The sequence below is a fragment of the Dendrobates tinctorius genome, unplaced genomic scaffold (genome assembly GCF_039654945.1).
Source record: "Dendrobates tinctorius isolate UK_male_01 unplaced genomic scaffold, ASM3965494v1 ptg000233l, whole genome shotgun sequence".
NCBI classification, from domain to species: Eukaryota; Metazoa; Chordata; class Amphibia; order Anura; family Dendrobatidae; genus Dendrobates; species Dendrobates tinctorius.
Window position 1 is genome coordinate 5,404,107 of NW_027361900.1, and position 22,426 is coordinate 5,426,532.

General features: G+C 47.2%; 1 pseudogene; it reads left to right on the forward strand.

Moving 5' to 3' along the window:
• The window catches only part of LOC141060220 (uncharacterized), a 42,196-nt pseudogene extending 25,079 nt beyond the window's left edge, over positions 1-17,117 (forward strand).
• The last annotated feature ends 5,309 nt before the right edge of the window (positions 17,118-22,426 follow it).

Sequence of the window (22,426 nt, forward strand, 5' to 3'; positions counted from 1 at the left end):
TATGCCCGTGTTGTCCACCTATTCCAGGGTGGCAGACTGGGTGGTGGAGGCTCGTGACATTTGGGAATGCACTCAGGATGCCATCCGGGCCTCCAAGGAGAGAATGAGGGTCTCCGCCGACATGCACCGGCATCCTGCTCCGACCTTTGCTCCGGGCGACTTAGTATGCTGGTCAGCAGCGAGCTACTCCAGGGACTAAGTCCTCTTTTCGGTCCACTAAGCATGCCCGTGGGACGATCTCTCATTGGAGATCGGAGGTCACATGCTTAGGTCCAGCTCCTGCTCTGATTCGACCATCAGGAAGGTCCCGGAAGGTCGTGGCTATAAAAGCCTTGCCGCCCCGCTATGTGCTATGATAGAGATTAATTCTTATTGTTATAGTGGTGTGTGTGATGATGGCTGTATGAGACAGGTGAATGACTCATTATGACTCCCCTCCCTCGGTTGTGTATGAGTTAGGGTCACAGAGTTAGAGTCAGCACCTAGTACTGATACTGCCTAGCGCCACAGTGCATTCAGCTCTCTCATCCGTTAGCGCCAGTGGGCGTCAGTCAGCACAGGCATCACAGTACCGCATGTGTAGCAGCGTCTGTCTGTACGGCGCCGTGCAGATAGTGTGCTTTCCAGCACCAAGCTCAGGCTGGTTAGTGGCGACCACAAGTGCAGAGGCAGTACATGCTCAGAGCGGCAGTCTAATGTGTCTTCGCCCTGTGACGGTTAACAGGGCACAGTGTTCCAGGGGGAACCTTCCCTGGCTCCGCAGTAGCGGTTCCGGGGTAATGGGTCTAGAGGGGCAGGCTCCTCGTGTCTCGGAAGCAGTGTCCTTTGCCCTCACGCTAGCGCTCCTCTAGCCATAGTACACATAGTACTGACACTATTAGTCACTGACATCTATAAATCTAATGGTTCTGCAATGGTTTATTGTATGTAAACTATGTCTCCTATCCTGTCGGGTTCTGTCATGATTTTACAGAATTATCGGCGATTCTGCCATCTATATCTGTATGAACTATAAAGACCTATAATATTTCAGGCCATGGATCGGTCAAATGTCCATTTTTCAGTAAAATCTCACCACACGGACACTTTGATGTGAGGAGATCGCATCCTCGCTCTGCACACGGAGGACACACGGATCACTGAACAGGGAACATCTCTGCCATTCTCGGCCCTGAAACACGGACCGATTTCTTATACGTTATGTGTGACCCCGGCCTCAGTCGGACTCTGGAAGGAGGAAATAACCGAGATTTGGGCATTTTAGCTCCTGGTGTGGAGTCGATAGCACAATCATATGCCGCCATATAGTAGACGGCCGGTAACTGGTGAGAATTCCCTCATGTGTGGGGTCTGTTTCCCTCCAGAGAAACCACACGTTACATTCCACACATAACACTGTGTAGAGAAGGCGGCGCGGGGTAATTGTGCCAGTAGTGAGGGGCGAATAATGGCGGGAATGTCACTGACTGAGGAGAAGCCTCCATGGAGGTCTGCACTCCGGAGATCATGTGACCCCTGACTCCTCCCCTCCTGTGACCTCATCACAGGTCCTGTGCACAGAGCAGCCATATATGTGGAGTGCGGCTCTGCAGGTGGAGGTATGTGGAGATTCCCCCCATTACTGAGCACGGGGGACATTAACCCCTTCTGCACTGAGACTCTTTATAAGAATCATCACGTTTCTGTGCTGTTTCCTGTAATAGATACATACGACCCCACTATGGAGGACAGACGGAGTGTTCCCATAGTACAGGGCCCCTTTCTTGGCCCCACACAGTGTAATGCCCCCATTATGCCCCTGTAAGCAGAGTTCTGCCCCACAACCAGCTGCCTCGGGCACTTTACCATGGCCGGTACCTCAGATTCCTCCCCGCACCCCTTTCCTTTGCTTGGCACCAAATCTGTGTCATGCTGCCGCCATCTGCCCCTGTCACACCTCTCTATATAGTATAATGCACCCCCATAGGCAGACTCTATAGTGTAATGCACCCCCATAGGCAGCCTCTATAGTATAATGCGCCCCCATAGCAAGACTATATAGTATAATGCACCCTCATAGGCAGCCTTTATAGTGTAATGCTTCCCCATAGGAAGACTATATAGTATAATGCATCCCCATAGGCAGTCTCTATAGTATAATGCACCCCCACAGGCAGCCTCTATAATGTAATGCACCCCCATAGGAAGACTATATAGTCTAATGCACCCCCATAGGCAGTCTCTATAGTATAATGCACCCCTACAGGCAGCCTCTATAATGTAATGCATCCCCATAGGCAGCCTCTATAATGTAATGCACCCCCATAGGAAGACTCTATAGTATCATGCACCCCCATAGGCAGCCTCTATAATGTAATGCACTCCCCATAGGAAGACTATATAGTATAATGCACCCCCATAGGCAGCCTCTATAATGTAATGCATCCCCATAGGCAGCCTCTATAATGTAATGCATCCCCATAGGAAGACTATATAGTATAATGCACCCCCATAGGAAGCCTTTATAGCGTAATGCACCCCCATAGGCAGCCTCTATAGTATAATGCACCCCCATAGGCAGCCTCTATAGTGTAATGCACCCCCATCGGAAGACTATATAGTATAATGCACCCCCATAGGCAGTCTCTATAGTATAATGCACCCCCACAGGCAGCCTCTATAATGTAATGCATCCCCATAGGCAGACTCTATAATGTAATGCACCCCCATAGGAAGACTCTATAGTATCATGCACCCCCATAGGCAGCCTCTATAATGTAATGCACTCCCCATAGGCAGCCTCTATAATGTAATGCATTCCCATAGGCAGCCTCTATAATGTAATGCATCCCCATAGGAAGCCTCTATAGCGTAATGCACCCCCATAGGAAGACTATATAGTATAATGCATCCCCATAGGCAGCCTCTATAGTGTAATGCACCCCCATAGACAGCCTCTATAATGTAATGCATCCCCATAGGAAGCCTCCATAGCGTAATGCACCCCCATAGGAAGACTATATAGTATAATGCACCCCCATAGGCAGCCTCTATAGCATAATGCTTCCCCATAGGCAGAGTCTATATGGAAAGCTGTAAATCTGCCCCTATTGCCTCTGCAAGGCATAAAAATGACCTCTCATTATACTCACCAATGGCGCTCACCAAGGCATAGCTGGTCTTGACTTAAGATCGCCATTCTCCATAACTGCATCATCTGGATGACACGTCCTTAGTCATCCACACAGTGTCACCCATTGTGCTCCTGTGCAGGCGCACTTTTCTCTGGGCTGCTGAAAGCAGAGCTAAGTACTGTAGTGCGTATGTGCTGGGAAAGGCTAAAGGGCGCTGATGACCTGGATGTAAAGCCGGCGCATGCGCACTACAATACTATGCTCTGACTTCAGTAGGGCAAAGATAAGTGCACCTGCACAGAAGTGCGCTAGAGGACACTGAATGCATGATGTAGGACGCATCTTCCACACGAAGCGGGACAGCGATCACAAGAAGAGGGTGAGCACCGGATTAGGACTAGAGACGCCCAGACAGCGCCGTCTGTGAGTATAATGAAAGCTCTTTTTTGTGCCTTGCATAGAGGATTGGGGACATATAGAGAGCATTCTAGAACACTGTATGTGAGGGCGATGCTGGCTGGACCTTATATGGGGGCAGCATGCTGAAAGGCTCCCTTTAATCTGTAAGACCTGTAGCCACCGCCTTTTAGCCACATTTAAAAAGCCATCCTGCAAGATTCCAGCCGCTCGCAAACTTAAGAAAATAATCATTCTCCTTCTCGTAAGCTAATCGGCAGCGTCCAGTCGGATGAGTGTCTATGGTCCCTGCTCAGCGCCTCCTCTGACCCCACAATTGCCATCCTCCTGCCTTTACTGACGTGGCTGATGCCTCCTATGTCATCCGGTCTGTTGCGCTGCGCAGCTCCTGTTCCCTCCTGTGCAGGTGCGAGAACTGGACAGACAGTGGATGACACAGGAGACGTCAGCCATGTCAATCAAGGCAGGAGAGACGGTGAATCAGGCCCATAGTGAGCAACAAAAACCGCTGTGCACATGCTGCGGAAAATTCAGCGCGGAAACACAGCGGTTTATTTTCTGCAGCATGTCAATTCTTTGTGCGGATTCTGCAGCGTTTTTACACCTATTCCATTATAGGAATCTGCAGGTGTAAAAACGCGAGAAAATCCGCACTAAATCCGCAGGAAACCCGCAGATAAAACACAGGTCGTCTTACCTGCGGATTCTGCAGAGTCCGTGCAGAAAAATCCACAATGGAATAAGCAACGTGTGCACATACCCTTAGTCTCTGTCCAGCTTGCAGGATAAACAAGACATAAAAGTTTAAAGGGGTTGTCCACTGCTTTAAATTAACCCCCAATGTATCCCCCCGGGGCCCCTAATGAATTTTGTAAATACCTCATGTTGCCTATACTGCCTGTGTGCGGCATTATCGCTGGTCGCTCACAGGCAGCACGTAACCCAGCGCTGACGTCACAAGTGAGGCGTGACTCAGCGCTGGGTCCCCGCAGTGGCTGCTGGGTTGTGGGCGGGGTTACCCCCGGGGTCACACCCAGCATCCACTGCACGCTTTCTCAATGAATGGGTGCCTAGTGGATGCCGGGTGTGACGCGGGGGGATAATTGTGCCCACAGCCTGGCAGCCAGTGTGGAAGGAGGAAGATGGACCCCCAGCTGCTGCCAGCACTTGTCGGGACGTCAACAGAAGCAAGAGCCGGCTGCAGCCAGGGGTCATGTGCTGCCTGTGAGCGGCCAGCGATAGCGACGCTCACAGGCAGTATAGGCAACATGAGGTATTTACAAAATTCATAAGGGGCGCCAGGGGGATACATTGGGGGGTTAATTTAAAGTAGTGGACAAACCCTTTAAGAACCTTAATTGCTTTATATATCTGTATGTATATATTCGACCAACAGATTAGACATATCAAATAGTAAATGACATGTGCCAAGATACTCATCAGTCCTCATGCTGTGTCCAGTGTGTCCCTGGTCCTCGGTGCTGCTCCTAGCCTCCTTGGCTGTCAGGTTCCTTCCAGGCAGAAGCAGAAGAGTGCAGACAGTGAGCTCAGCTCACAGTCAGAGGCAGAGCAAGCCCCGCTGCGTCCAGGCTTTTGGGGCTGATGACTTCTCTGCAGCAGGGAGCTTTGAAGGAGAGCGCGCTCATCCTGGATTGGGTGAGTGACCTTCCTTCCCCCTCTCCTCCACAGACTGCAGAAGAGCGGTCACATGACTCACTCTCTGCACTCTAATACATGTGCAGTACAAACGCCAGCCCTGACAGTAGCGTAGCTCCGGGTGGGCCCCCTCAGAACACAGGGCCTGGGGCAACCACCCCCTCTGCACCCCCGGTAGCTACGCTACTGCGTGTAAAAAATATCTCCTGCAGTATTGCTAATGCCAATTCCAGTGTCGGTATTGAGACCAGAATTAGCGTTATGGAAGATGAGTCTATGAGGAACGTGTTCAGCTGCCGACTCCGAGGAGGAAACTGATTGTTGTCTGTGGCCTAAATATATAGGTTTTATTAGTAGATGTCAGGGAAGAAAACTAAACCCTGTAAGATAATAAATCTCCTCATATGTTTCCTTTATTATCTCCAGTAATTGTATTATTACACAGGATTCTTATGATGTTACATCACATCATCTTCTTCTCATTCAGGTCTCTACAATATCGGATCCTCTCAGTGAAGATCTTCTACAGAAGAGAATTTTCCTGATTTACCCATCAAGGATGGATATGGGCAGAGACAAGATGGCGGAGAGGATGTTACACCTCACCCTAGAGATCCTCTTCCGTCTCACTGGAGAGGTGAGAGATTCTGATGACGTCACATTACATCATTCTTATCTATGGGAATAACAGATGGACAGAACTGGAGAGGTGAGGACTCTGGAAATGTCTGTAGTGAGATTTATCAATGTGTCTCTCCATAACCAGGATTACACAGTGGTGAAGAAGACCTCTAGTGATCGCTGTCAGGACCCTGTGTCTGAGGGATGGGGAAGACCCCTGAGCCCAATCACGGGGCCTCCACCTCACCCCCTGATCCATGAGGACATCAATGACCAGAAGATCCTAGAACTCATCTACAAGATGATTGAGCTGCTGACTGGAGAGGTGACACTGCTGGGAATGCTGGGAAATTATACAGTAACACTATGAAGGGATCGGGGGATGACGGTATCATTGTATGTGTCAGGTTCCTATAAGGTGTCAGGATGTCGCTGTCTATTTCTCCATGGAGGAATGGGAGTATTTAGAAGGACACAGACATCTGTACAAGAACGTCATAATGGAGGTTCCCCAGCCCCTCACATCACCAGGTAATAGACAGGACTAAATACACACGGCCTATAATTATCTGTATGTAGAGAATGAATTCAGTTCCTGTATGTGTTTCCTCCAGATCTATCCAGAAAGAGGACAACACCAGAGAGATGTCCCCGTCCTCTTCTTCCACAGGACTGTAACCAAGAAGATCCCAATGTTCCTCAGGATCATCAGGTAGATGGAGAGAAGGTGTCAGGAGAGCTCCCCTATGATGTGTAGACGGCTGTGAAGGTCTTGTGCTCAGTCTTATTTTATCCACCAGTATTATATGTTTTATACTTGTGTAATGAGAACGGTGGAGATGGCAGGATTAGAGCTGATCATAGATGGGACTTCTCCATCTGTCTCTGACTTTTACAATATTTGTTTCAGGGTGAAGATCTGACCCATATTAATACTACAGAGACATATGTGAGGGGTGATGAGTGGTGTAACGAGGAGATTCCTACATATGACTACCCAGGTGAGTAGTAACCACTGAATGCAGAGAAGTCGCAGATTCTTCTTAGTCACCGGCTGTGGCTGCTTTGTCGGTGGTGTAGTCCGGCCGTAATACCATGATCACCATTTTGCATCTAGACCAAAACATTCTCCTCCACCCAAAATGGTTGAAATGATATCTGGCATTGAAAGCCCTTTTCTATTGGACTTACAACCTGGTAGATCCACCTACCCCCTGGAATTAGGAGATGCTGACCGTTACCTGCCCAGATCTGTAACTATAAAGCCAAATGACAGCGTACGTAGAATCTGCTGACAAGATAGAAAATCACTTGAAGAAAAATATTATGCTGGGCCTGTAAGAGAAAGCGGAGGGTAATGATGCTGTTGGCTTCCTAGATCCCTGAGATCTTATTGGATGACTCTTCTCTCCCTTCTGTGCTGCTGAATGTCTCATGGTCCCTACAAGACCAGGTCTAGTCTTTCTGGCCAAACTTCCCTTTTATGAGCGACAACAGTAAATGTGCAGTGAGGCCAAGTGTGAATTTCTGTACAATAACAGCAGAGTTTCCCTTTTTCCTGAGTTTTTAAGTTTGTATTAAAACTACCGTATTTTTCGGACTGTGTGAAGCACTGTATTCCTTCAAAAATGTGGAGGAAAATGGGGGGTGCGTCTTATAGTCCAGATGTACCTGCTTTGGATGTGGTGGGGGGTGGGGGAACGGCATCCGCGGAGCAGCGGGTCACAGGAGGCTGAAGCTGGTGGCTGCGGCTAACTCCTGTTCCCGCTGGTAAAGAGAAATGAATATTCACTGCATTCCATGCCCATGGGCTTGGAGGGCAATGAATATTCATTTCTCTTTAATAATAGTGTCTTGATTAGCCCCCATCCTTATAATTGGCCCCCATCCCGGTATTCATGGCCCCATCAGAAAACAAAAAAAAAAAAAACCTTTACACTTACCTACCCCGCGTTCCCTCGCAGCATCCTGCTCCGGTGCCAGCAACTATATGCTTGTAAGCAGCGCATGGCAGGGACGTCATGTGCTGCTCACAAGCAGAGCACAGCTGCCAGGACTGTGCATGCAAAGATCAGTGAGTATTCATTTCTCTTCAGTAGCGCACAGTGTCAGCCACCGGCTTACTGCTGCTACCGGCGGTCACGTGTGCCGCTACTTAAGAGAAATGAATATTCATGAATACGCATGGTCCTCAGCGCTGCTTACAAGCATATAGCAGTTGCTGGCACCAGAGCAGGAGGCTGTGAAGGGAGCGTCGGGTAGGTAAGTGTAGTGATTTGGGTTTTTTATTGTTTTCTGATGGGGCCATGCATACCAGGATAGGGATGGGGGTGGGGGCTTCTTATAAGGATGGGGCCATGCATACCAGGACGAGATGGGGCCATGCATACCAGGACGAGATGGTGCCATGCATACCAGGATAGGGACGAGGGGGCCATGTTTATCAGAATGGGGATAAGGGGACCATATATACCTGGATAGGGGATATTCAGTAGAGAATTGACCACATTTTTTGCTTCAATTTTTTTCCTAATTTTCTCAACTGCCCCTATCATTGTTAATATGGAGGGAATCCAATTTAAAAAAAATATGAAATCAGAAAAACAAAGTGCTGCATTGTGGAAATGTAAAGAGTGTTATAACCATAGTGCTCTAGTGCCAAAGGTGCTATACAGAAACCAGTGCAAAATCGCTGTGTGATAAAGTGCTAATAGTGCAAACACATCATGGGGCATATAACTACAATGGACCTGTAATAAGTATCCGGTACAAAGTGCTGCAGTGCAAAAGTAAAGAAGGATGAAGTGCATGGGCTTGTATCACCGAGATAAACAGTGTGCTGCCAGGGTCCCATGTGCCTGATACTTATTACAGGCCTGCTGCTGCCCAGGGTGTCTGCTGCTGCCCGTCGCCGCTGCCCAGGGTGTCCGAGGCCACCACTGCCTGGGATTTCGGCTGCTGCTGTCCGCCGCCACTGCCCGGGATGTCCGCCGCTGCGGGGGCCTCTGTCAACATTTCTTGAAAGACCAGAGCCCCCTGGAAGTTCCATAGTTTCAGCCTGTGCATGTGGACTCCAGTAAAATGGCCGCCTACGCAGATGGAAATCTCAGCATGGAGATCTCGGAGATGAGATCTCAGCACTGAAATCTCATCTCCCGAGATTTTCGTCTGCGCTTGCGCCGCCTCCCGGCGGCCATGTTACTGGAGTCCAACGCACAGGAGGAAACCACAGAACTGCCGGGGGGTTCTGGCCATTCACAAAATGTCGGCAGAGCCCCTCGCAGCAGCGGACATCACGGGCGGAAGCGAACACCCCAGGCAGCAGCAGCGGACATCCCAGGCAGCAGCAGCGGGCAACAGCAGCGCGGCGGCAACGGACACCCCCTCATCCCAGCCTGCAGCTACTTACAGGTAAGTGGTTACCGGTATATCCGCATTGTAAGATGCACCCCCATTTCCCCCACAAATTTGGGGGGAAAAAAGTGTGTCTCGCAAAGCGAAAAATACGATAACTTGGCACTCAACTTAAGGCGTCCATGTATAGTAGAAATGTTTTTATTTGTGCAGTCCGTAAAATAACGTTTCGGCCTACATGGCCTTCCTCAGTCTGACTGCTTAAAATTATTGTGGTAAATATGGAGAACAAACGTGGATCCCCACTGTTGTAAGAAGCACAATGGTGAGCTATTCAGCTCCCAACGTTACGGCCTACATGGCCTTCCTCAGTCTGCGATAAATGATAAATAAAAGCATACAATGACTATGTCCTGCTTACAATGTATGGAAAATCAAAGATGTAGTATAATTTACAAAAAAGATAATGAAATACATTTACATAGTAAGAGATAATTGTACAGAAAAAAATAAAATAATATGTATGGAGAACCAGATGGGAAGACTGAAAGGAAAGAAAAAAATGGATAATGAACCTAATAAATAATAATAATAATTTTATTTCTATAGTGCCGACATATTCCGCAGCACTTTACATTTCGGAGGGGACTTGTACAGACTATAGACATTACAGCATAACAATAATCACATAGATTATAACAAATACCAAGAGGAGTGAGGGCCCTGCTCGCAAGCTTACAGTCTATGAGGAAAGAGGTAGACACGAAAGGTGGGTGGTAACAATTGCCCTGATTGTATGGACCAGCCATAATGTTAAGTGTGTAACAGTACAGACACAGAGGGCTAATGGATGCATAAAGCTTGTGGGAACATGATACGGGGAATCTGGTTATGGTAAAACTTTTGGCTGTGCCACACAGGGATAGATTAGGTTAATGTGTTGAGGTGGTAGGCCAGTGTGAATAAATGCATTTTCAGGGCACGTTTAAAATTGTAGGGATTGGGGACTAATCGTATTGACCTGGGAAGTGCATTCCAAAGAATTGATGCAGCACATGTATAGTCTTGGAGACGGGAGTGGAAGAATCTGATTATTGAGGATGCTAACCTCAGGTCATCAGCAGAACGGAGGGCGCGGGTAGGGTGGTAGGCTGAGACGATAGAAGAGATGTAGGGTGGTGCTGACCATGGAGAGCTTTGTGGGTGAGTGTACTAAGTTTGTACTGGATTCTGGAGTGAATGGGTAACCGGTGTACTGACTGGCACAAAGTAGAGGCATCGGTGTAACGATTGGTGAGGAATATGATCCTGGCTGCAGCATTCACGACAGATTGGAGGGGGGAGAGTTTGGTAAGAGGGAGACCGATTAGAAGAGAGTTACAATAGTTCAGACGAGAATGAATAAGAGAAACAGTAAGAGTTTTCACGGAGTCGAAGGAAAGAAAAAGGTTGAATTCTAGAAATGTTTTTGAGGTGCAGATAACAAGAGCGAGCCAGTGATCGGATGTGGGGGGCGAATGAAAGCTCGGAGTCAAGTATGACCCCAAGACAGCGGGCATGTTGCTGGGGAGTAATAGTGGAATCACAAACAGAAATGGCAATGTCGGGTATAGGTGCATTAGTGGAGGGAGGAAACACAAGGAGTTCAGTCTTTGACAGGTTCAGTTTCAGATATAGTGAGGACATGATGTTAGACACAGTGTTTAGACAATCGCTGGTGTTTTCTAAAAAGGCAGGCATGATGTCAGGAAAGGAAGCATATAATTGGGTGTCATCAGCATAGAGATGGTAATGAAAACCAAATCTACTGATTGTTTGACCAATAGGGGCAGTGTACAAGGAGAAGAGGAGGAGGCCTAGAACCAATCCTTGAGGAAGGGAAGATGAGAGGAGGAGGAACCAGCAAAAGATACAGAAAAGGAGCAATCAGAGAGATAGGAGGAGAACCAGGAGAGAACGGTGTCCTTGAGGCCAATGGAACGGAGGATAGTGAGGAGGAGCTGATGATCCACAGTGTCGAACGCTGCAGAGAGATCCAAGAGAATTAGCATGGAGGAATGACCATTAGATTTAGCTGTTAGTAGACCATTAGAGACTTTAGTGAGGGCAGTTTCAGTAGAGTGTAAAGAGCGGAAACTGGATTGGAGAGGGTCGAGAAGAGAGTTATCAGAGAGATAGTGGATAAGACGGGAGTGGACCAGGCGTTCCAGGAGTTTAGAGATGAAGGGAAGATTAGAGACAGGTCTATAGTTAGCGGCACAGTTTTGGTCGAGGGATGGTTTTTTAAGTAATGGCTGTATGATGGCATGCTTAAATGAGGAAGGAAAGATACCGGAAGAGAGAGAGAGGTTAAATATTTTAGTTAGGTGAGAGGTGACAGCAGGGGAAAGGGACTGGAGATGTGATGGAATTGGGTCACTGATGCAAGTGGTTGGGCGAGAAGATGCAAGGAGCCTGCTTACTTCGTCAAAGACTGTTTCAAAATCAGAGAGTGAGCTAGATGCAGTGGGGGAGGGAGGACAGTGCATGGTATGAGGTGATTGGGAGATAATTTCCTGTCGGATATGGTCAATTTTTTCTTTGAAGTAATTGGCCAGATCGTCAGCTCAAAGCTCTGTGGTTGGGGCCTGCACTCTTGGGTTGAGTAGAGAATGAAAAGTCTCAAAGAGACATTTAGGGTTATTGGACAGTGAGGTGATGAGGGTGTTGAAATAGGTTTGTTTGGAGAGGTGAAGGGCAGTGTTGTATGTTCTAAGCATAAAATTATAATGGATGAAATCTTCTGGTAGATTGGATTTTCTCCAGACATTCGGCGCACCTGGAGCACCGCTGCAGGAAACGTGTTTGCAGGGTGCGCCAGGGTTGTTGACGTCTGTGTCCTGTTGTTCTGTATATAGGAGGTGAAATTTCATCCAGGGCACTTTGAAGTTTTTCATTGTAATGCTTCAATGCAGAATCAGGACATGAGAGGGAGGAGATAGGGGCCAATGATGACTGCAAGTTCTTCATAAGTTTCTGGGTGTTAATGGCCTGTATGTTTCTGTAAGTATGGACAGTGGGGGTGACCTGAGCGGGATGGCAGTTCTTGATAGAGAATGAAAGAAGGTTGTGGTCAGAGAGTGGGAGAGGGGAGTTTGCGAAATCATCCACTGCAGAAAGCCGAGAGAAGACCAAGTGTTCGGAGTTTCCGGCTTCATGCATTGGAGAGTTAGTATGCTCCAAGAGGCCGAAAGAGGAGCTTAGAGATAAAAGGTGAGAAGCAGATGGGGAGAGGGGAAGAGCAATGGGGATGTTGAAATCGCCCATGATGAGGGTGGGGATGTCACAGGAGAGAAAATGTGGAAGCCAGGTGGCAAAATGATCCAGGAACTGATGGGAGGGGCCGGGAGGACGATACACCACTGCCTCTCACATGGAGAAGGGAGTGTTGAGTCTGACGGCCTGGACCTCAAAGTAAGGGAAGACAAGTGAGGGTGCTTGAGGGATAACCTGAAAGGTACATTTTGGTGATAGGAGCAGACCAATGCCTACACCTGCTCCATTGTCTGATCTTGGGGTATGAGAAAAGTCTAGTCCCCCATATGAAAGAGCAGCAGCAGCAGTAGTGTCTGCTGGATTTAAGTTTCAGTAAGAGCCAGAAGGTTAAGAGAATTAGAAAAGAAGAAGTCATGGATGAAGGAGAGTTTGTTACACAGAGAATTCCAAAGGGCACAATTAAGAGAGACAGAAGGCATGCAGGGAACATTAATAAGATTAGAGGGGTTTCTGAGTGTAGCAGTTGGGGAGTTTGACTTACTATAACATGAGGGGCTGGGGTTGGGAGAGATGTCCCCTGCGACTAGGAGGAGGATAGAAAGAGTGAGCAGATGGTTAAGTGATTTGTGAGAGCGTCTCTGATGTTGAATCGTGGGACTGACTGGATCTGTGCAATGTAGCAGTGTGAAGAGAGCATGAGTGCTATACAAAGGAAAGGACTGAGGGGCCGATATGGATGGAGTGTAAAGAGTTAGTGCCAGGTCGGTGGATGTGTATGAATGCAGCGGCCAGGATATAAATTATACAAATGCATATGGTATATATTTGTTGTAATCCAAATATACATGGATAAGATGTATATAAATGTCTTAACTGTCTCCTGCCCTGTCTAACTGCCATGTTATAACTGATTCATACTTTGATCAAATGTACTTTGATTAAATGTGCATAAATACCTCCCCCAAGCTATGTCTGAATATATAGGAGTCTGATGCTTAGATCTGGTTTTTTTGTTGTTTTTTTTTTGCTCTGCTCGTTAACAATCAAACTAATCTAGGACAGCAGGGCCCAGTAAATGTAGTGGTCAGATAAACCAGTGTCCTGGCCTACATGCATCATAAACCATGACTGCTTAAAATTATTGTGGTAAATATGGAGAACAAACGTGGATCCCCACTGGAATATAATATAAGCTCACGTAAGTATGATAAGTAAAAAATAGGATACACATAAAGGAGAAACTAGAGGTATAATAAATTACCTGTTGTAAGAAGCACAATGGTGAGCTATCCAGCTCCCTGTTATAGTAGAATGCTGTATATTAATTCAGGGTGGCATATGGCAGAACCTTGTGAGGCCAATAGTACTAAGATCAAAAAATAATTAGAGATCAGACCAGGAGGTGATTAGTTTGTGGTAATTAAAGTGGTATTATAAGGATACCTGATGTGTTAAGAGCGAGGCTTGTAGTAACGCTCCCTGTTGGGATTCTATACAGAAGACCATTATAAGGTGAGTATAGGGTTAAACACGTATATATAAAAAAGAGAATAGAGGAGCGTTTATACCTGTAATTATAGTAGATTCCGTACAATAGCTCTTTGTGAAGCTAAAGAGAAACGTATCAGAACGTTATAATTCCACTGATACATGTGTGAGACATATAGGTTATATGGACATAGTAATCTATGAAATTCTTACCATGGGTGGTCAGTGGTGACGGGCGTCAGGCTGAACACGGTTTCCACCGCTTGTCACGTCGCAATGTGGAGTCTAAATGCCGGAGGCTAAATAGGAAAGGGGCGGGACTGGAATTACATGTGTCCTGAGCAACTAAAGCGGAAGTGATGTTGGCGTGTGTTCCAAGCACCGGAAGACCCATTGTTTGCGTTCCACAGACAGCAAGTAGTTCTGTGTGCACTACACGTTTCACAAGTGAGAGGGGAGTCGAAAATAAGCTTGTATCTATTAAAATAGCCAGGTTGTGCCCACTAACACTGCGTATTGTATTAAATGAAGCAGATGATAGATGTCAGTGTAAGGTGAGCATATTAGGTTATGGTGAAATGGTATGGAATTAAGAGGATAAGTGTCCTATTTGACCAATGGTACCACACTTGTTAATGTAAAACATTTATTTTTTGCCCGAGTGTGGACTGAAAAAAGTGTTGCCTGTTGTGAGTTCATTTTCCCCTTCACCGTCGACGTCTGATGAACTCCCTCTTCTGGTGAAGGAAGGTAGTGAGGCTGATTACCAAACACCTGATCTGGTAGATGATGACTGGATAACAGGAACTTCTGACTGGATATAAGGCAGCCGACGCCCTTCTGAGTCGCTGGTGATTTCTCTGCTGGATTCTTGGAGACCAGTCTGACTCCTGCTTCCCAAAGATAAGTTTTTGCTCTGCTTTTGAACTTATCAGTTTTGTTTTGTTTACCTTGTTTTTTGGAGTTCAGCCATCCCCGGTCGGGGGTGTGCTGAGTTCCATTTTTGTCTCTGATCAGTTTATCTCTTTGCTCTGTCTTCAGAATTTACCTGAGTGCTGATATAGTCATTTTGAAGTCCTAGCGACTTCAGGGCTTGTTTTTCCTATCAGACGGTTGGGACATTTTTTGGTAGGGTTTTTTACGGATTGCAGACAGCAGCTTTTCTATCCTGTCCTGTTTAGTTAGCTTGGGCCCCATCGTTTGCTCAACCTATCTTTCTATCTGTGTTAGTGTTTTCATCTTGCTTCACCGTCATTATATGTTGGGGGCTGCCTATTGCTTTGGGGTCTGCTCTGGGGCAGTTTAGATTTCCCCTTTCTTTCTTTAGGCCTATTTAGTTCTCCGGCTGTGATCGAGGGGTCTAGGGCATCGTAGGAACCCCCCACTGCTACTGTTAGTTGTGGATAGGATCAGGGGTCTGCAATCCGATAGCTACCAACCTCTCCGGTTTTCTGGACTTAGCTTGTATTTTTGTTTTTTCCTACTTCGGTGACTCATTCATAACAGCTGCCTTTCTGAACATTATCACATTGATGGCATTGAAGACATGGGTACGTGCCTTTTTGGGGGGTTTGCAGAAACTCTAATATAACTAAATGACAGAAAACCAGGATAGTAGAAATCCCCATAAAGTGATTCCATTTTATAAATTAATTCACTGAGGGTTATAATCCTTAGGAGGAGTGAATATTTTGACTCCACAGCCACTTTCCGGAAATTAACACGCAGTGGATGTTGGAGAGTGGAAATTACACATTTGCCATTTTATTACCCAGCACATAGTGCCCAGATTGTGCTCCAGGAGACACACACCGCAAATTAAGTGGGTTCTTCTCACTATAATATTGCTCAATACAGGGATCCTAAATGTTGTTTGCGCACACTGCAAGACTCCGAAGTGAGAGCGGATTTTGCTGGATTGGTTTATAGAAACCTTGTTGCTTTTCAACAGCCTTTGATCCACTAATAGTGTGGGAACCTCTGTTTTTCCATTGACAGATGATGGACCTGAGTGGGGACTTGTTTTTTGTGAGATGAGAATTGGTATTATTTTCGCCTACATAACATTGATTGGTTTCCTTTTTATTCGATATTTGGGAGGCAGAATGTACAAACAGTAGAACACAACACACTACTGGCTCATCCAACAAGGTTTACTATTAGACTGTGAACTGTCATTGTCTTGATAAAAAAAGTTTTTTACATAGCTTGCCATTTTTATGGACAGTTTAAGTAGAAATGTTCAAAAATATAAAACTGAAGGATATTTTATTAAAAATGTTTTTTATCTTAGCAGATGACTGTACCAGGAGATCAGAAGGACAGCTGACATCTTCAATTTTTAAATCTGATGATCTTGAGATCCTACAAGATACAACGGAAATGAATGCGATTACTCCAGATATACCATCATCCATTCACAGCAAAGATCTGTCATCTGATCCTATGAAACAGGTCCCATCTTCTGATTCATTACTGACTACTAAGGAAAATCAAAGTCACAAAAGAGACATTAAAAAACAAACTGCTCCTAAAGCAAAGAAGTCATTTTCATGTTCAGAATGTGGGAAATGTTTTAACAAGAAATCACATTTTGTTACACACCAGAGAATTCACACAGGAGCCAAATATTTTTCATGTTCAGAATGTGGGAAATGTTTTAGCAATAAATCAGATTGTGTTAGGCACCAGAGAACTCACACAGGAGAGAAGCTTTTTTCATGTTCAGAATGTGGGAAATGTTTTGCACGTAAATCACAATTGGTTACGCACAAGAGCACTCACACAGGGGAGAAGCCTTTTTCCTGTTCAGAATGTGGGAAATGTTTTGCACTTAAATCACATTTTGTTAAGCACCAGAGAATTCACACAGGGGAGAAGCCTTTTTCATGTTCAGAATGTGGGAAATGTTTTAGCAGGAAATCAAATTGTGTTAAGCACCAGAGAACTCACACAGGGGAGAAGCCTTTTTCATGTTCAGAATGTGGGAAATGTTTTAGCATGAAATCAAATTGTGTTAAGCACCAGAGAACTCACACAGGGGAGAAACCTTTTTCCTGTTCAGAATGTGGGAGATGTTTTAACAATAAATCAGATTGTGTTAATCACCAGAGAATCCACACAGGGGAGAAGCCTTTCTCATGTTCAGAATGTGGGAAATGTTTTGCACGTAAGTCACATTTATTCGGACTCCCATGACAGCACCACGAGAGAGGGGATCCGCCCTTTAGGAACAGGAAACCTACAGATACAAAAGGGCGGCACATCTCCCACGCATCAGTTGGTTTCCTGTTCCTGAGGGGATGGGATCCTACAGAAGACTGGATCCCAGGCCGGCCGATACAGGTAGCGAGGGGGTCTCCTACCTCGGCCTGGTGCAGAACTCCTGGAAGACGCCACGGTGGCCCAGGATGGGTGGCATGGCGGTGGCGTATGCAGCAGGGAGCGGCGTCCGGAGGAGGTCCGTCTCCAGGGTAAGGCCGCCGCCGGTGAGTATGTCCCCCCGGGGGCTCCCGGCTCCGGCGGCGCAAGTGCGGTGGTAACGGGGGCCGGCGTGGCTGCGGGGTGCTGGGGCCAGGGAGCACTGCATTCCGGAGCGCCAGGGCGACTTCCGGTCACGTCGGGGTCGCGGTGACGTCAGGGGGCGGACGGATGATGCGCTTCCGGGTTGGCGGCGCCACTGCGCAGGCGCGAGAAACCAAGATGGCGGCGCCCATCGTAAACGCCGATAAGCGTCGGCTCTCCGGCCAGGTGCGGCGCCAGCTGAGGAAAGGGAGCCCTATTAGGGGGGGAGGGGCGCGGCAGGAATACTGCTGTCCGGAGGAGGGGTATATAGGCAAGACCCTGGCAGGGTGCCTTGCCTTGGCCACATTATTGCGAGCAGTAATGGAGAGCGATCAGGAGCAGCAGCGGCAACAGCAACGGCAGCAGCAGCGACAAGCATCACTGCCGCCCCTGGATGACCTTAGGCAGGTCAAGCAGAAAAAGAAAGAGGCCCGTGACAGTAAGGAACGTGCGGGACGAAGTGACCAATCCAGTCATAAAAGCTCCTCTAGGCAGACAGGAGCATCGACTGAGAAGAATCCCCCTCATTCTCCGGTACTTGATTGTGGCACTGGTAAGTGATCTTCGTGAAAGTTCACTCAGTGACGGGACCCCCCTTCTGTGTTTTATTCTAGGGGAAGAAGGCTACAAGTAAAACTAAACACAGGGAGTGCGCACTCTGTGCATGCCCATTACCTGATTCATGCCCAAAAAATTGTGCCCCCCCTGTATTCAGCAGACAGTGGCGGAAGAGTCGCCCGCGGTAGCGGCGAGTTTAAGGGACATAGTCAGGGCAGAGATGAAAGAAACCCTAAAGTCTTTGTCCCAGCCGGAAAGTCTAAAAGGCGGGGTCCCGGTGGAGTCCGATTCCTCGACAGAATGGAGGAGAAGTAGAGACTCCCAGGCTTCATCTCCCTTGTCTTCCTCAGGAGAAGAGGACTCTGGGCGATTTTGTCTGCCACTTGACCGAGTAGACAAGCTGGTCAAAGCAGTCAGAGGGATAATGGAAGTAGAGGAGCCTAAGCCCCAGTTATCCATGCAGGATGTCATGTTCGGGGGCTGGAGCAGAGAAAGCGTAGAGTCTTCCCATTAAATCAGAAGATCCAGGATCTGATCCACAGAGAGTGGAAAAAAACGGATAAAAGAGGGTTGCTACCACCAGCCCTCAAACGCAGATATCCCTTCGATGATCCGGCAGTGAATACTTGGGACAAGGCCCCCAAATTAGATGCAGCCATTTCGAAGGCATCGAAAAAATCCTCGCTACCCTTTGAGGACATGGGATCCCTTAAAGATCCCCTAGACAGGAAGGCAGATACCTTCCTTAAGAATACCTGGGAAATGGCTGCCGGGTCCTTAAGACCAGCAGTGGCATCAACATGCACTGCCAGGTCCATGATGGTCTGGTTGGACCAGTTGGAGTCGCAATTAAAACGGTACGTCGAGACAAACAATTCTTGGGGCCCTACCAACAATCCAAGAGGGAGCAGCCTTCCTAGCAGATGCCTCGGCGGATGCAGTAAGAATGGCCGCCAGGGCAGCAGGTCTCTCTAATGCGGCTCGTAGAGCCCTGTGGTTAAAGTGCTGGCAGGGAGACATTCAGTCCAGGGCGAAGCTCTGTACTATTCCGTATGAGGGTGAATATTTGTTCGGCGCAGTCCTGGACGAATTGCTTGAGAAGGCTGGGGACGACAAGAAAAAATTCCCAAATCTCTGGTCTGCGTCCTACGGACGTCCATTTGGTAGAAGGAGATTCGATCAGAGGAGAAGGCGCAATTCTTCGCCTATTAGAGACCGTCCCAGATGGGAAGATAGAAGGAGAAGAGGTACGGGCTACATGTTCAGACGCTCGTCGAGAGATCAAAAGAGACAGAATCAATGACTAGTAATTCCCATGGGGGATAGACTATCATCCTTCCTCCCGGCATGGTTACAGATTACAAATAGTGACTGGGTGCGCAAGGTAATATCCACCGGGCTTAGGTTGGAGTTTAACCAGGTCCCGCGGGATACCTTTAGACCAACTCCTTTAAGATCTTCACCCCTCGAACAAGCAGCTTTAGAAGCGGAAGTCTTGAGCCTATGCCAGAAAAACGTCCTGATAGAGGTTCCAGAATCTGAGAGAGGAAGAGGGTTCTACTCTCCCTTATTCCTAATCCAAAAACCTGACAAAACATTTAGAACGATTATTAATTTACGTTTCCTTAATGAGTTTTTGGTTAATCGTACTTTTAAGATGGAATCCATCAATACAACAATAAAAATATTGTTTAAAGGGTGTTTTATGGCAGTCATAGAATTGAAAGATGCGTACTATCATGTACCTATCCATACAGATTTCCAGCAGTTCCTGAGAGTGGCGGTTTCAGTTGACGGCACAATCCGTCATTATCAGTATAGAGCCCTTCCCTTTGGTCTCTCTGCAGCGCCCCGGGTATTTACAAAGGTAGTGGCAGAAGTTATGGCTCATTTACGGGAAGTTGACATCTTGATCGTTCCATATTTAGATGATTTTTTGATTGTGGGAAAATCGGTGGGCCATTGTATATCCCAGATAGAAAGAGCTAAGTCCAGGTTAGAAAACCTCGGATGGATATTAAACTACGAGAAATACCGACTCCAGCACTTAAAGATACAGAAGTTTCTAGGCTTACTATTACATTCAGAAACTCAGCAGTGTCTGTTGCCATTGGATAAATTGCAAAAGATACAGCAGCAGGTTCTTCGGGCGATTGATAATCCTTCTATGACCCTCAGACAGGCCATGTCCCTGTTAGGCTCTTTAACCTCATGCATCTCAGCAGTCAGGTGGGCACAATTCCATACTAGAGCCCTTCAGAAAGACGTCCTGGTCAATAGCAGGGCCTTGGAAGGCTCCTTACAGGGTCGAGTGTTGCTAAGCCCCTCAGCTGTTAGATCGCTTAGATGGTGGCTCGATGACGAGAACCTAGCCTCAGGGGTGCCCTGGATAACGCAGATAACCCGTATTATAACCACAGACACTAGTCCCTTTGGTTGGGGGGCCCATATGGGGGACATAGTGGTACAGGGACACTGGGATTCTGATGCTGAGATCTCATCCAACCAGAGAGAGCTATTGGCGATAGAGCGGGCAGTCAAAAAACTCATTATGTACCTACAGGGCCATCACGTGAGGATACTCTCGGACAACCAGGTAGCAGTAGCATATGTCAACCACCAAGGTGGAACCCGCTCGGACGCCCTGATGCGGATAACAGAACATCTCCTTCACATAGCAGAGGAAAGTTTTGTATCTTTAACGGCGCTCCACATCAGAGGAAAGGACAACGTGAAGGCAGACTTTCTAAGCCGCAAGGCTCTAAAGCAAGGAGAATGGGCTTTGAACAGGGATATTTACCACCAGATTGTCCGCAGATGGGGTCAGCCAGAGGTAGACCTCTTTGCCACCAGAGAAAACAGGAAAGAAAAATCGTTCTGCTCTCTGAATCCCAGGGAAAATCCACTGGCAGTGGATGCCCTCCTGATAAGATGGAACTTTTCTCTGGCATACGCCTTCCCGTCATTAAATCTTCTACCTCTGGTAGTAAGGAAGATCAGGGAAGATCGGGCAAGAGTCATATTAATTGCCCCCTTTTGGCCCAGGAGGACCTGGTTCGCATGGTTGAGGACCATGTCGGTATGCGATCCCTGGGTACTGCCGAACCTTCCAGATCTCCTCTACCAGGGGCAGTCAGCCACCCGCATGTAGCGGGACTCCATTTGACGGCGTGGTGTTTGAGAGGACACTATTAAAGGATAGAGGGTTCTCCAAGAATTTAATTGATACCCTCCTAAAAAGCATGAAACAAACTACCACTAACATCTATGCTAGGACCTGGAAGCGATTCCTGTCCACCTTTCAGTTTGATGTCAGAGACGGAATTCCCACGAAACATATTCTGGAATTTCTCCAGAAGGGTCTCGAATTGGGTCTCTCCACAAGTACATTAAAAGTACATGTTTCAGCCTTAGGAGCCTTGTTTGCATGTGACATTGCCAATAACTATTGGGTAGCAAGGTTCATTAAAGCGGCGGCTAGATCGAGACCCATACACAAGGACAGATGTGTGCCTTGGGACTTAAACTTAGTCCTTACAGCCATGACAGAAAGTCCGTTTGAACCTTTGGATTCTGCCTCACTAAAGATTATATCTCTTAAGGCAGCATTTCTGGTAGCGATAACATCCGCACGTAGAGTGAGCGACATACAGGCACTTTCCAGATTGCCCCCTTACACAGAGTTCTTACAGGATAGAGTAATCCTAAGGCCAGATCCAGCATACCTTCCCAAGGTAGCATCACAATTTCACAGGACACAAGAGATAGTTCTGCCTTCCTTCCTCCCTAATCCGACCAACCCTAAGGAGCAAAAACTTCAGGCATTAGATATTAGGAGATGCTTACTTAAATATTTAGCAGCCACGGATCCTTGGAAGAAGGAGAATGCATTATTCCTATCCTTCCAAGGTCCCAGGAAAGGTTGTAGGGTATCGAAACGCACATTAGCAAGGTGGATTAGGGAGGCTATCTCTCTTGCCTACACAGCAGGTGGAGGTCCGGCTCCGCAGAACCTGAGGGCGCATTCCACTCGTGCCATGGCATCATCTTGGGCAGAAAGATCTGGAGTGTCAATTGATCAGATATGTAAGGCGGCCACCTGGTCATCTCCTTCCACCTTTTTTAACCACTATCGGTTAGACATGGGTGCCTCCTCAGATCTCACCTTTGGGCTAAGGGTGCTGCAGGCTGTAGTCCCTCCCTAAGTTAGTTTACATCTCTGTAATTCTCTCGTGGTGCTGTCATGGGAGTCCGAATAAAGTATTAAGTTACGTACCGGTAACGGTATTTTTCGGAAGCCCATGACAGCACCCTTAGTTCCCTCCCTTGTTCACATATAGGGGTGCACTCCTTTAGAAGATTGTCCACAATTTACTGTATATGGGAGATGGTATAAAAAT